This window comes from Ictalurus furcatus, chromosome 1, assembly GCF_023375685.1.
Source record: "Ictalurus furcatus strain D&B chromosome 1, Billie_1.0, whole genome shotgun sequence".
Lineage (NCBI taxonomy): Eukaryota > Metazoa > Chordata > Actinopteri > Siluriformes > Ictaluridae > Ictalurus > Ictalurus furcatus.
The window spans coordinates 28,132,857-28,146,231 of record NC_071255.1 but is presented as its reverse complement, the minus strand read 5'-3'; positions in this window follow the sequence as shown (position 1 = coordinate 28,146,231).

Here is a 13,375-nt window from a genome sequence, read left to right as displayed (position 1 = left end):
GATTGCTGCATAAGATTCTTCAGGTAGCAGAACATTTTGCTCTGGGAACTATTGTGCTGCATGCTACTAGCAAGCATCCATATACAGTAACACTATCTGACAAAAAAAAAAAAAAAAAGCACTATGGTGAATGAGTTGTTACTATTACGGTTTGAATTGTAAATTGGTTTTTATAGATACCAAATAATACCATAATTTTCCAAGAGATTATTTTATGACAAATATTAAGAAATTGAGGCGAACTCAAAGTTGCTGATCTTCACCAACAATCTTCTACAACGTTTTCTAATATCTTTAGGTCGTTTTAATTACTTGGGATGACATATGAGGAGAACATGTTGGAGATTGCAGACAGCATTCTCTTTTATTTAGCACACAACTGTTAATGGAGCCGACAGTGATAGAAGTGCAGCAAGACTAATTTCTACTCATTGGCTATAAACAAGTGCAAGTCATTAATCTTGAATTAGTATGAAATGTTTTTTGAATACTGCTCCCAACGTATGTAACTATAGCGGACCTCCATGTGATTAGAGCAACCACTCCAGTGCAACTGGATCTTCATGTTTCCGAACGCTGCACTTTAGAAAACAACCAAAGCATCAACTGCATTGGCACTGATTTTTCTCTCCAACTATGTGGCTTGACTTTGTGTGAGAATTTGTGTCCAATTCTGAATGTATTTTACAAGGACAGCGCTGTTAGAAAAACTCTCAAACTTGCTTGCTTTCTTGGCAAGAAATGGTTTTCTAGCCTTCATCGGATTATTCTCCAGGTAACGCAAACTCTTTAACAATGTTTAGATATACAGCCAATGCAGCATATACACCACTGAAACTCCAATATTCAAAATTTATTCCTAATAATGAGAAAACATTTATCACCATAATATCGACATAACCTTCATCTGTGTGTCGTACCATCTTGTGTTCTAGTGTAAGTTTGTGGAATCCTTTATTATGTAACCACATCCTTGTATTTTGTTATTTGTGTAGTGTACTGCCGTGCACTTTACAGATCCCCGTACCTTGCAAGATGTAAATAATTAGAGATTTTTTTCCCCTCACATATCTACTTCTTCAACAACTGTTAGGTATGTATATATTTTTTAGTCTTGGTTTTAATTTATTTTGGTAATGTATTTACACTGGATTGCTCTTTTTCTCCCTCTCATGTACTGTACATAGGAGAGTCTTGTAAAGGAATCGATTCTTGGCACTCATATAGCCGGCACTATGCAGAATCTGTCATTTCCTTGGCATGCTTTGAAATGCAGAAAAAAAAAAACTGTAGATGAAAATATATATGTTTGATTTTTTTTTTTTACATAAATAACTATGTTAATATTATTAATGATAATTCTAATGAAAATGACGCTGATGGTGATTATATAATACAAGACAAATTTACCTTTGTGCACATTTTATTTGCATGCTGCACTCAAAGGATAGAGGCGCAAAGGCAGCTGACTCGCTGTTGAGTTTTGAATGTGTAGACAGATGCACTGTACTTCCAGGTCACTTGCCAGAGTGATTTCATTTACTTCTAGCTCATGGAAGAATGGACATTGTGAAATTGAAAACTACTGTAACAATATTAGTGGAGGGATTTTGACATTATAAATGACAGAATTACAGCCAGAGAATATTACCGGGCATCCATATAGTCTCTTAGTCCATATCAGATCACTCCAGAAAGCTAACCTACAGGTTCTGATTGTGTGAAGCATAAATGGTTGAATTTATAAAAATTTAACATATTTCTTTCAATAAACCAAATGAAATTGAAATGCCGGACTGTTTTTCTTACATTAAATATAGATAATAGTCACATACACTACTTCAGTACTTTTACTGAAATATTACTAAAATGGTTCATATATATGGTACTAATGAAATGCTGTGTCCAAGTGATCTTGGAAACTGGGAAATATTAATTCTCTTAAATGGTAATTGCAGTTTCACACCTGACAACGTCATATTTACAAGTGAGATGTAAGCAGCAGCAGTGCACTGAGGCTAGTCGTAGTCAAGTCTCATCGAAAGCTACTCAATCAACTTTGCTACCACAATCAGAGTTAAATGCTGCAGAGCTAAAATTAACATCTCAGTCTTGCCACCATTTCCAACAAGCCAAGAAGATCATTTATGCTACCGCTAATGCTGCACTTGAGTTTGCAAGAGGACATAGATGATGACTGGTATGATAAAACAACAGATCCATTACTATGGAGAATTACTAAAGACAATACTTAAGGACAACCTTATAAGTGTTTACCAGATGGACAGACCATTTCGAAAGATTGTATGATTTGGTTTTTTTCTATCAAAAGGAAATGTGTTTTATTTGACCTGTAATGAAAAGACATGAAAAGAGCACTGACCATTTAGCATACCTGCTTTCTTTTTTATTGCACAGATTGGAGGGTATTACTGTTGACAAAGCTGTGGAGAAAGAAAAGGCAGACAAGTTTTTAACAGACTTTTTAAAACTAAAATGAGCCTAAGAAGGCTCAACGTGGTGCCATAGCTGGCAATTGATTCTGAGCGTAAAGATCTGGCTTTTGACAGTCACCTATGGTAAGACTGTCTTCTCCATAGCACTCAGGCTACTCAAATACTCACAATGAGTGTGTAATGAATGAATGTGTAATGCTGTAATGTATGTGCTTTTCAAGGCTTTCGGATCAAGGCTTCAAGACCACCATAATAAATTGAAAGGATAAGGGAATTCTCCTCAATTATTCTAGACAACAAAAATCACTCTTAAAAGGTAAACAAACACTGGGCCTCTAGGATTGCAACCCTCACTCCATCCTTACTCTCTAGGTTCACAGACTCTATTTCTTAACAATGCCTCTCTCCATTTCATTCCACACCTTTCTCCTATTCATCCAAATCCATTCCCTCATTCATCCAACACCCTCCACCATTCATTCTAATCCCCTCCTTATATTCATCCCTATCCCCTTCTCTTACATTCCCTTCCTATTTCACTCATCCCCGTCCTCTCCACATTTACCCCAATCCCCTCTCTCATTCACTGAACCCTTCCCATATACATTCCATCCCCACTCATCCTATCTCTCTCCACATTTCAATCCCCTCTTCATTCATCCAAACCTTCCCCTTATTAATCCCGTCATTTCCTCCTCACCCATTCTAATCTCTTCTGTGTATGCATCCTAACCACTTCCTCACACCTCCTATCCTCCTTCAGCTATCCAAATCTTCTCCCTCGATTCATCCAAATCTCCTCCCTCACTTATCACTATCCCGCTTCACTAATCTCAATACCCTCACTCATTCAACCCACCAACCATCTCCCTGAAATACCCCAACCTTCTTCACTCATCCCAATCCCTTCCTCCAATTCATACCAATCCCTCCCCAATTCATCCCAACTCACTTCTCACACATCCCATCCCTATTCACTCATCCTAAAGCACTTCCTCAATATTCCAAAACCTCAATTTACCGCACCCTGCTTCAATCGTCTGTCTCCTAAACATGTTCAACTAAACCCCTCATTCACATATCATATCCCTCTTCACTCATCCCAACACCCTTCCCTAATCATCTCAACTCCCTCCCTCACTCACACCAATCTTTCACAACTTGCCACTTTTCCAGCTTTCTCCATTGTGCACTATAAGCTATTACAATGTCTCACTCTTTTGAATCCCACAAAGAAAGAAGTCAACCATACAGTACACTTGAACTTGACACCCTGACCAGCTTAAGAAACAGTCATTTCTATGGACTACAAACCTTACTCTTTTATTCACGCTCAAAAGAGTCATAACCACAAACCACTCCTTAGTTCCTCAAAAAGTTTCTCCCTACTAGCTCCATCTGAAGTTCTATTTCCTTTCCTCTGTCGCATTAGGCCTGTAAAAGCACTGTCATCTCTACTATTGTCTACTCCCCATGTCCTCAACATCTCATCAACTCGTTTAACTACCAAAACACCATTACCCACACACTGATCTGTCTCAGAAATCCTTTTTTCCTTTATTCTAATTCATTGAAATTGATTAACAATTCCTATTACAATCAAGGACACCCTACATTTGGACCTGATGCTATTCCTTCATTAACACACAAATTTGAGTTTTGGCTTTTGTATCGCAAAGCAGAAGCCATCCAGAATGCTAGCCCAACTTCTCAGTATCCCTCTGTTACAGTTCCCCAATTACTTTCCATTTCATTTTGTGACAAATGAGTATGGCTAGTCATGTATTTTTTTTTTGTTTGTTTGTTTAGTTTTTTTTATAATAGCATGTAGGGAGTTAGCTCGGGTTTGTGTCCTTGGCTTTGGCCATCCACTGCAGGGGGGCGTGGTCAGTTACGAGGACGAAGTGCCGGCCAGCCAGGTAGTACCGCAGCTCCTCGATGGCCCACTTTATCGCCAGGGCCTCTCGCTCGACGGCTGCGTATTTCTTCTCTGCGGGGGATAACTTCCGGCTGATGTAGAGGACCGGATGTTCTTCCCCGTCGAAGATTTGCGAGAGGACGGCGCCAAGCCCGGTCTCGGACGCATCAGTGTGCACGGTGAATGGGAGGTCGAAGTCCGGATTACGCAGTACCGGCGCACTGGTGAGGGCCCCTTTCAGGGCCTGGAAGGCCCTCTCTGCGTCGGCTGACCACCTGACCCGGTCTGGCTGGCCCTTCTTGGTGAGATCTGAGAGGGGGGAAGCTACAGCAGAGAAGTTAGGCACAAACCTCTGGTAGTACCCCGCCAACCCCAAGAAGGCTCGTACCTGTTTCTTTGAAGTGGGACGAGGGTAGTCCTTTACGGCCTCGATTTTCTTCGCCTGTGGTTTCAGCATTCCCCGGCCGATGCGGTACCCCAGGTACTGGGCCTCAGTCAGCCCTAGGTGGCACTCCTTGGGGTTGGCCGTCAGGCCAGCCTCCCGGAGCGCCTTCAGGACCTCCCTAAGATGGAACAGGTGGTCGGCCCATGTGGAGGAGTGGATGACTACGTCGTCCAGGTAGGCAGCGGCAAACGTGCGGTGGGGCCGCAGGAGGATGTCCATCAACCGCTGGAACGTGGCGGGTGCCCCGTGTAGCCCAAAGGGGAGAACCCGGTACTGCCAGTGGCCGGTGGCCGTGCTGAAGGCCGTCTTGGGTCTGGCCTCTGGCGCCAGCGCAACTTGCCAGTAGCCCTTGGTCAGGTCCAAGGTGGAAATGAACCGGGCCCTCCCCAGCCTTTCGACGAGGTCGTCCACTCTGGGGAGGGGGTAGCTGTCGAACTCGGACACCTGGTTCAGTCTCCGGAAGTCGTTGCACAGCCGCATGCTCCTGTCCGGCTTTGGCACGACGATGATGGGGCTGGACCAGGGGCTGCTGGACTCCTCTATGACGTGGTCCCGTAGCATCCGGCTGATTTCCTCCTCAATGGCTTTGCGTCGGGCATCTGGGACACGGTAGGGCCGTTGTCTCACCACTACGCCGGGGGGAGTTTTGATCTCGTGCTGGACCAGCTGGGTCATCCCCGGGGAGGCCGAGAACACATCTGAGAACTGGTCGATCAGCTCAGTGAGCTCCTGTCTCTGGGCGGGGGTGAGGTCCTCCCCTAACCCGACCAAGGTACGCTTGCCGTGGTCCGAGTCCCGGGTTGCGTATGCCGATACTACTGGGGCCAGTTCTATCCACTTCTTCAGGAGGTTCACGTGGTAGAGCTTCTCCTCTGCACGCTTACCGGGCTGTTGCAGGCAGTAGTTGACCGGGCCCCGGCGCTCGAGGACTGTATAGGGGCCTTGCCACAGGGCCAGGAACTTACAGGCGCTGCTGGGCACTAACAGGAGGACCCGGTCCCCTGGCTGGAATTCTCGGGGCTGTGCTGGGCGGTTGTACACTTTTCTTTGCTCCTCCTGCGCAGCATGCATGTGCTCCCGGACTATGGGAGCTACCCGGTCGATCCTCGCTTGCATCTCCTGCACGTATTCGATGACCGAGCGGAAGGGGGACGGTTGCTCCTCCCAAGCTTCGCGTGCCACGTGGACGCCTGGGGGCACTCTCGGACGGCGAAAAGCACGTAGGGGAGGAGGAGGTCCCAGTTCCTCCCCTCCTCGTCCACCACCCGCGCAGCATCCGTTTGAGAGTCTGGTTAAACCGTTCGACTAGCCCGTCGGTTTGGGGGTGGTAGACTGACGTCTTGAGGTGCTTCACCTGCAACAATCGACACAAGTCGGCCATTAATTTAGATACAAAAGGCATACCTTGGTCGGTCAACACGTCCTTTGGAATCCCCACCCGACTGAACAGGAGTACCAGCTCCCTGGCGATGTTCTGGGAGGTGGCCTTGTGCAGTGGCACCGCCTCGGGGTACCGAGTGGCATAGTCCACAATGACCAGGATGTACTCGTGGCCCCGGGCAGACTTGGGTAGGGGGCCCACGAGGTCCATGCCCACACGCTCGAAGGGGACGCTGATGATGGGTAGAGGGATAAGGGGAGCCGGGGGGGCGGCCGTGGGGCCGTGTGCTGGCACTGCGGGCATTGCTGGCAGAAGGCCCAGACATCCGCGTCCATCCCGGGCCACACAAAGCGATCCCTCAGCTTCTCCAGGGTGTTTCGTGGCCCCAGGTGGCCGCCGAGTGGATGTGTATGGGCCAGATGCATGACGGTGGGTGTCCTGGGTTTGGGGACCACCAGTAGGTCCACCTGCTCCCCGCGGCGGCAGGTCCGTTGGTAGAGGAGCCCATTCCGGACGAGGAAGTACGAAGCGGGGAGTCTCAGGTCGGGGCTTTGGTCGACCCCCTCTATCAGTCGCACCTGGGCCCAGCAGTGCTTCAGATGGTCGTCCTCCTTCTGCTCCCGTCCAAACTTCCCCTCCCGGTTCACCTGGGAAAAGACAGACCACAGAGGATTAGTGGGTTGGGGGGTCTTACCTTCCGTGGAGGTCTCTCCGCCGTCCTGGGCCAGGTAGGCCTGCCGGGCCCGGCTCCTCTTCGTGCGTTGCCGCGGCCTCTGGGGCTCGGCTGTCGGTCCCATCGGGAATCCTGGCCAGTCCTGTCCAAGGAGCAGGGGCACCGGGAGCTCGGGGATCAGGCCCACCTGGAGGGGCCAGACCCCGGCTTCGCCCTGGATCTGGACCTCGGCTGCGGGAACTTCCCGGGTGTCCCCATGGATGCAGGTTACGATGAGAACCCCCCCCGGGCGACGCCCCTTGGGTAGAATGGAGGGCCGGGCGAGGGTCACCGTGCTCCCAGTGTCCAGCAGGGCGGTTACCGGGTTCCCCTCGACCCACACCGTCAGGGAGGGGGCCTCCGGCGGCTGTTGTAGATGGAGGGCGCAGCCCGCTAACCATGGCTTCGAAGGCGGCCGGGCAGGTTCCCTCTCCGGCTCCGTAGGCATGGGCTCGTCCAGGGGGGTTCCACCTACGGGCGACCTCTGGAGAGTCCTCCAGGTGCGGGGGCGGGACGGGCGGTCGGCCCGGGGGCCAGGGGCCCCAAGGGGCCGGTCGCGGGGCTGCTGCTCATCTCGGCCGAGCTCCAGGGTGGCCATGGTTCGCTCCAGGGCTGTTAGGAGCTCCTGGGGCGTAGTCGGTGCGTGCGCCCCCACGGCCTGACGTTCTGTCCGGGTTAATGCCCTCAGAAAATGGTCGACAGCCACTTTTTCCGCCACCTCCGCAGCGGTATGCTGATCCGGCCGGAGCCACCTTTTGGTTATCCGGATGAGGGTGTTTAGCTGGCCGCGTGGCCGGGCCCCCGGTCGATAAGCCCAACGATGGAACTCTGTCGCCGCCTGGTAGGGGGTTCGCCCACACCATGCCAGGACTCCCTCCTTCATTGCCGTGTAGTCGGCAGCTTCCTCTGGCTCAAGGGCACAGTAGGCCGTCCGTGCCTCTCCCGTGAGCAGTGGGCCGAGGGCGCGAGGCCAGTCGTCACGATCCCATCCCTCCCGGCGGGCAATACCCTCGAAGGCCTCGAAGTACGCCTCAAGATCTTCTTCGGGGCCTAGGGGGGGCAGCAGGCGGCGGATCTCACGGGCCGGGTCGGGGAGGGGCACGGAGGCTGCGGGGGTCTCAGTCCTCAGGCCAATCAGCGCCTGGGTTGCGACCTGAGGCTCTCGGCGAGCTGTTGTGTCACAGCTTGCTGCTGGATGCTGGTCTCCAGCAGGTGTTGCAGTGTGGGATCCATGGGTTGCTTTTCCCCTTGTTTTATTTTTTTCCCTCTCTCTCAGGGTTTTTTTTTTTCTTCTTCTTTTTTTTTTTTCTTCTTCTTTTTTTTTTGTGCTTATTTGTAGGCGAGTCTGTACTCTAGTGCCCGCATCCTCCACCAGTGTAGGGAGTTAGCTCGGGGGAAGGGCAGAGCACAGACCCACAAGAGACAGATTGCAGTCACAATGGGTGGTTTTATTTATCTTAGTGTGAGCTGTCCGTCGTGAGGGGGCGGGGGTGTGTGAGTGGTGGGGGTGTCGTGGGGGTGTGGCTGTCGTGTGACCTTCTCGGGGGCGTGTCGGGGTTCCTGAGACGAGGGTGTGGGTCTCCCGTGCCGTCATCCACCGGTGCGTGCGTTCTCACCAGCCGGCGGTCTCGTCCACGCTCGCACCTTCGGAGAGAGAAGGGGAAAGAGAGAGAGAGAGAGAGAGAGAGAGAGAGAGATTAGCGGTCGGAGTGAGTCAATCTTGCCGTCGTGCTCAATGTTAGCGCGCCTGTATGCCGCTGAAGAGCTCGCATGGAGTCTGTCTCTTCGCCGTCGTTTCCTTCTCTCTCGTACAGCCGGAAGCGCGTCCTTTTATCCTCCTCCTTCGTCGCCTGAGTGGTGGAATCTTCCCGACGAATTCCCCAATCGCCGGCCGGTGTAGCGTCAACGGTCCCGCCCCATCGTGATGGTCCTTCCGGCTGATGGCGTGTTTGGCCCGAGGCTGTCCGCTTCGTGCCGGTGCGGCAGTTGGGGAAGGAGTGATTTTCTTCTCCTGCGCGCCGGCTGTCGGTCCGTCGCGACATAGCATTAGTAATAGGAATGTTTTAAACATAATATAGGAACACTATGTGCTCCCATGAGATGGTATTCAAGTATAAATATCATACTCAATGAATATGACGGGAAAGCTGCAGAGTAAAGATTTAATTAGCTAGTAAATTTGAGATGTTCCAGTCAGTGACACTAATTGTGCATGGTGGTTAAATTAAACAACTGAATCTAAGCAGGACTTCCTTGCTCAAGTAAACCAAATCTAGTGGTTTATTTGCATTAAAATAAGGTTTTATAAAAACAAACAGTCAACACATAGAAACAGCTGTAATGTAGGTCCCAGTCAGAAATTGCTGGTGAAAGTCACTGCAGCCAGTATTTATTTATTTATTTATTTATTTATATTTATTAATAGGTATGCATAAATGTAACTATAATCAAATGAATCGGAAGTAACAGAGAGAAAATGCATTATTAGGGTAAATAGTATAGCCTCTGAGGGAATGAATGTATTACAAATAAATTTTGTCTCTTTATTGTTGTCTGTTTATTAGTGGACTGGAACTAACTGTTGTATAAATTTAAGTAGGTTTTGATGGTACACAGTATTCAGTACTTTGTCCTTTCTTTACAGATTTTGCATCATTTTAATTATCTATAAAAATGTGTTTAAGGTTGCACCGGGGCAAGAAACTCGCCGGGGGACCGCCATTTGATGATCGTGGAATTATAATAAACATTAAATACTATCAGCATGGAGGCAGCAGGGACAACACTATAGCCACCAGATGGAGATATTCCATCACTATTGGTGAAAAACCACACTACTTATATATACAATCTTATTTGACCATTTTGCTCTAATCAAAAAATTTCATCAGTGTATAATATTGAGATCATCAGTGTATAATCTTGAGATCATCAGTGTATAATTTTGAGAAGGTGTCTATCAGCAGCCTTGATTCTGAAAACCATTAGTCCAGCATAATCAATAAAGTCCAATGTGAATCATCTAGGAAACCAGCAAGATGTAAGGTCTCTCTTTGGTGAATGATCAACTCTTATACAGTATATTTCATATATTTCTTATCTCTCAGTATTTGTTCCAGCTGATTTTGCCTCACTTGATTTATTTATTTCATATCCAACTGAATTTTAATGAGTGAGGTACTTCATTTACATTAAGCAGCATGTGCATAGTTTATGTAACCTGCCACTGACATTTGCTAATCATAAATGGTAAATGGTCTGCACTTATATAGCGTTTTTATCCAAAGCGCTTTACACTGTGTCTCATTCACCTATTCACACACACTCACACACCAATGGTAGCAGAGCTGCCATGCAAGGTGCTAACTTGCCATCGGGAGCAACTTGGGGTTCAGTGTCTTGCCCAAGGACACTTTGGTATGTGGAGTCACGTGGGCCGGGAATCGAACCGCCAACCCTACGATTAGTGGACAACCCGCTCTATCACCTGAACCACAGCCGCCCCATAATCATAGCATTACATATCTCAGGATTCAAATATCTGATGATGTTAAGGATCGTTACAAAGCTAATTTTGTCACACTCATTTCTAGTCTGGCAGAAATTAAGTTCTTCTGCAGGGTTGTTGAGCTTACGTTTCGTGTGCAGGTGAGGTGTTCAGTGGTAGTGCGCGCGTTTAGGAGTGCACCTCCACTCATTGTCAGACAGTGTTTGATAACTAAAATATGCCCCCCCCCCTCCTCCTCCAGGAGAGTTTTTAATTTATTTATTTTTATTTTATTTTTATACCACACCGTGGTATCGACTTTGGTATCGAGTATCGTGTACTTTTGGTGGTATCGGTTAGAATTGTGAACATTTTAAGTGTGTAGCTGATTTGTGTATTCCTTCTGTCAAGAAATGAACAGATAGCATTTATTGCCTACGTTGTTGAGAAAAACACTGTGATGTATGAAACATTTCTACAGTCCTTCAAGGCTGTGTGATGACATTGTTCTCTTTATATATACTGAAATAAAGACCAAAACCATCGGTGTTATTCATTGTGGAGACTGAAGTGACAATATGTCTGAAGAAAATGAAAAATATTTATTACATAACCTACTTTCCAAACAAGGTACTTTAAGCGTTAAAAAAAAGGGAAAAAAAAAAACTTTTTTAAAACATGGTTTTTAAAAGAATCGTGCATTTTGTTTAAAATATAAACGTTTTCGGAAAATGGTTCACCAACGAGGATACTTACACAGAACTGTTGCTAAATACATAAGCTTTTGTCTATGCTTTGACATCCCATGTCCCCACTGGCTGACAGTCAAGTCATGTAAATTTATGACCTCTGGTAACACTGTCTGACATGAATGTGTGATCTTTCCTGTCAGTTGTCTGTCTGTGTGAGACAGAGAAATGTGATTTCTGGGGGTTTTTGCTGACTAGAATGCTTACAAATGTGTATATTAACGAATTAAGGAGAGAGTCATGCATCTCAGTGCTTAAATAATGGTTAACACGCTGTAGTTAAAACACAGAAGAAACTCTGCAACTATCTGTTACAATGGCTGCTTCGAGAGCCCTAGAAGAATGCCGTGTATTCACCAACAAGAGGACCTGTTGAAATGAGAGAGGCTCTGACTTTTGCTCCAAGAAATAAAAAAACCCAAGATGTTAGTTTGACAAGTTCTTCATGAAGATATTGTAAAGACGTTGTTGTTTAACCCTGAGCAGGGCGTCAACAACTCCAAAGATCCTCTCTTAAGTCAGAGGGTTCTTTAGGAGGTAGAAAAACATTTAAAGATGATGTTTTAAAAGAAACAGGTGTTCCGTCCATAATGGTAAAAAAAGAAAAATGGCTGTACTCCAAAGTGAAGTAAATCGGTGGAGACACTGAGTACATTTCTGTTCGGCAGTCTATAAGGATCCCCACCATTGATGTAGTGTGAAAAATGTACATACCCTCTGTGACTACATTATTTACGGTTTAAACATTTGTATTTTGTGATGGCAACAAGACAAAACTGTTGTACATTTGGTATCTGGTGATTTTAGAATTAGACCCCAATGTGTATGGCATTGTCAGGCAAAGAGTACAATGGCATGGAAAGAGTATACAAGAGTAATTGAGGTGATCTAATGCTTAGAAGTTCTACAGTACTTCGACTTGGGAACATTCCAACATGGCCCTCAGAGAGGCATTATCTAAAGTACATATATATAATATAGATCAGATCACCAGTATGTCTTTACCCTCTCCTTATCTGGAGTCAAAATTATTACTTTTTATTTCCTCGTATGGGTTTATGACAGTGAGCAGCCATATACACTATAAGCCAAAGGTATAGAAACAGGCGAGTAATTTTTAAAGGTTCCAAAATAATTTAACAGTTAAGGCATATTTCCAACAGAACAGAATATTAGACATTTAGTGTAAACTAGTGTAAAAAAAATTCTCTGAAATATTTCAGTGAAAATATTTTTCCATATTAAATGCATTATATTAGAAAAGATAGTACAGTCTTTGTTGGTAAGTTACAAACTCATACTTTATAATGATTTGTTTAGGAGCATCTGAATCTGGCAAATAAATAAAATAAAAGTTAATAAACAAATTAGGAAGAAATGACTTGTACACTACTGCTGCAGATATTAAGTCAAACCATTTTGTTCAAACTTCAGCATGATCCATAGAGTAGCAGAAACTTATGACACCTTATGATTAAGTTGACTAGTCACTTACAGTTACAGACATATCCTTGTGCAGGCTCACCTTCACACCAGTATTGCCCATTGCACGTCTTCTCCCATGTCAACGTATAAGAAAAGGTAAAAAGTAATATCAGATATATAAGAATATATTTATAAAATATAAGACATTATAAGGAAGCAACATAATAATATTATTTAACAAGGTCTGCCATTCAGCCCTCTTAAGTGTAAGAGCATTATCAGTATTGTACGGCAGGTGGGACAGTAGTGTCTCTTACATAATATGCTGCTTTCTTTACTGACATACAAACACTTTTCCTTAACATTTCATTTAATTTCATGTTTTGAAATCTAAAATGTTTTTGTACTGACTCAATAATGTAGAAGTCATAAAATAAAAATCTGTAACAAAGTTTGTACTAAAAAAAAGGGTGCCCTAGACTTTTGCACAGTACTGTACATTTTCACCAACATATTTTGATCAGATACTCTTATTCCATATCAGTTGATCCCCTAGACCCCCAACCTCTACATGTCTGGGATAAATGACCCATTCAAATTTTTAGACCCTATAAAAATGCTCAGGTAGAAGTACAAGATTAAAACAATAACCCCATCTGCTGGAGAAATACACCTAATGTGCCTACTAACTTCCTAAACAATTCTGAAATATTATGCTATAGGTCAGGGGTTCCCAAACTTTTCCAGGGCAGGGCTCCTCAAATGGCATTAACATTTGACCGAGGCCCCCCTTTTGCAAGAT